Genomic DNA, 2,890 nt, shown 5'->3' on the forward strand with positions numbered 1-2,890 from the left:
TCTCTCTCCTCTCTCTCTCTCTCTCTCTCTCTCTCTCTCTCTCTCTCTCTCTCTCTCTCTCCTCTCTCTCTCTCCCTCAGTCTCTCTCTCTCTCTCTCTCTCTCTCTCTCTCTCTCTCTCTCTCTCTCTCTCTCTCTCTCTCTCTCTCTCTCTCTCTCTCTCTCTCTCTCTCCCTCTCTCTCTCTCCCTCTCTCTCCCTCTCTCTCTCCTCTCTCTCTCTCTCTCTCTCTCTCTCTCTCTCTCTCTCTCTCTCTCTCTCTCTCTCTCTCTCTCTCTCTCTCTCTCTGTTGCTCTCATCCACCGTTGTTTCCCTCCTCCATTCCTCCATAAAATGGAGGAGACCCCCATTTCATCTCCATTCCTTGCCTGTTACGGGAGCACAGCGTGTAGCGTTGTGGTCATGTGTGGGGTGGTAGGGGGTGTGGAGTGTGGTGGGGGAGGGGGGATGTGGTCATGTGTGGGGTGGTAGGGGGTGTGGATTGTGGTGGGGGAGGGGGGATGTGGTCATGTGTGGGGTGGTAGGGGGTGTGGAGTGTGGTGGGGGAGGGGGGATGTGGTCAATATTGGCAACAGGTGGAGAGTCACACCTGTGGTGCTGTGTGGCAGTATCCTCGCTCTCCCTCTCCAGGTACCCGGAGTTAGAGTCTGCGGTGCACCAATGTCGACCCCACAAGGTGCAAGAAACTAATGAGAAAAGAGAAAGAGAGAGAGAGAGAGAGAGAGAGAGAGAGAGAGAGAGAGAGAGAGAGAGAGAGAGAGAGAGAGAGAGAGAGAGAGAGAGAGAGAGAGAGAGAGAGAGAGAGAGAGAGAGAGAGAGAGAGAGAGAGAGAGATAACATGGTGGTGTTTACTGTAGACCAGTCAGCGGGTCAACAGTAAACACAACATCGCGAGCCAGAAGAAAACTCGGTAATACTGAATTTGGACAAATCAGAAAAAGATTTGTTATTTATGTTTCAAAGACAAACTAACCTAACCTTCTTAGGTCTAATACACGCTATCTGAGGCCTAATATAGTACACGTGTGTGCTATACTAGGCCTAGGAATATTTAAGTTTCCTTTTAACTTAATTTCTTTCGGACTTTATCAAGTGAATAGTACAACACTCTACTAACTGTTTACTACGTCAATGTTTGTACTTTCGTGCACATAGTTACAAAAAGTACTATCTAAAGAGGAGGATGGGATGCAGCCTCAGACTGGAGAACTGTTACCACCGGAGTACCGCAAGGTTCCCTTCTAGCACCAGTAATGTTCATTGTCTATATCAACAATCTACCAGAAGGAATACAGAACTATATGAACATGTTTGCTGGTGATGCTAATATACCAGAGAAGATAAGAACTATCAGCAACATAAGTCCAGCAACCAGGAGGCCTGGTCGACGACCGGGCCGCGGGGACGCTAAGCCCCGGAAGCACCTCAAGGTAACCTCAAGGCAGGTGATGACCTTAAAGGTGACCTGGACAAAATAAGTATTTGGAGCAGTACTTGGTAGATGGGATTTAATGTGAATAAATGCTGTGTTACGAAGTATGGACTAGGAGAAAATAGGCCACACACACAAACTACAAATTATATGAAAAGACTTTAAAGAACTCAGGCAATGAGAGAGATCTAAGGGTGGTTCTGAGTACAAAACTATCACCTGAGGACCACATAACGAACAATGTGCGAGGAGCCCATGCTTCGCTTTCCAACTTCAGAATTGCTTTTAAATACGTGAATGGTGAAATATTAAAGGAATTGTTCACGACCTTTGTGACATAAAAATTGTAATGTGCAGCGGTTGCATGGTGGCAATATCTCAAGAATCACCTCAATAAAAACATGCAACAAAATGACTCCTGGAACTGTGAAACATCAGTTACGAGCAGAGGCTTCTTGAGGTTATCTTGGGATTATCTTGAGATGATTTCGGGGCTTAGCGTCCTCGTGGCCCGGTCCTCGACCAGGCTTTCTTTTTGTTACACATCCCCAGGAAGCAGCCCGTAACAGTTGTCTAACTCCCAGGTACATATTTACCGCTAGGTGAACAGGTGCATCAGGGTGAGAGAAACTGCCCATTTGTTTCCGCCTCCGCAGGGGGATCGAACCCGAAACCTTATCACTACGAATCCCGAGCGTTTTCCACTCAGCCGGTAGGCCCCCAGGCTTAGAGGCATTAAATATACTACAGCTAGAAGACTGAAGGTAAAGAAACGATATGATCACTACGTACAAAATTGTAACAGGAATTGACAAAAAAGAATTCTTGAAACCCTCAACTTCAAGAACAAGAGGACACAGATTCAGGCTAAGGAAACAAAGGTGCCGAAAAAATCATTAGAAAGTTTTCTTTCGCAAACAGAGCGGTAGACGGTTGGAACAAGTTAGATGAGAAGGTGGTGGAGGCCAAGACCGTCAGTAGTTTCAAAGCGTTATATGACAGAGTGTTGGGAAGACGGGACACCACGAGCGTAGCTCTCATCCTGTAACTACACTTAGGTAATTACACACACACACACACACACACACACACACACACACACACACACACACACACACACACACACACATACACACACACACACACACACACACACATACACACACACACACACACACACACACACACACACACACACACACACACACACACACACACACACACACACACACACACATGTTATGTTAGGATGAGAAGAGAGGCAGAAAGACAATACGAAAATGATATCGCAAGCAAGGCAAAGACTCAGCCTAAATTGCTGCATAGCCACATCAGGAGAAAAACAACAGTAAAGGAACAGGTTATGAAATTAAGGTTAGGGGCAGAAGGATTCACTACAAACGACAAGGAAGTGTGTGAGGAACTGAATAAGAAATTCCAGGAGGTCTTCACCTTGGAGC

This window comes from Procambarus clarkii, chromosome 68 (assembly GCF_040958095.1).
Source record: "Procambarus clarkii isolate CNS0578487 chromosome 68, FALCON_Pclarkii_2.0, whole genome shotgun sequence".
Taxonomy (NCBI): Eukaryota; Metazoa; Arthropoda; class Malacostraca; order Decapoda; family Cambaridae; genus Procambarus; species Procambarus clarkii.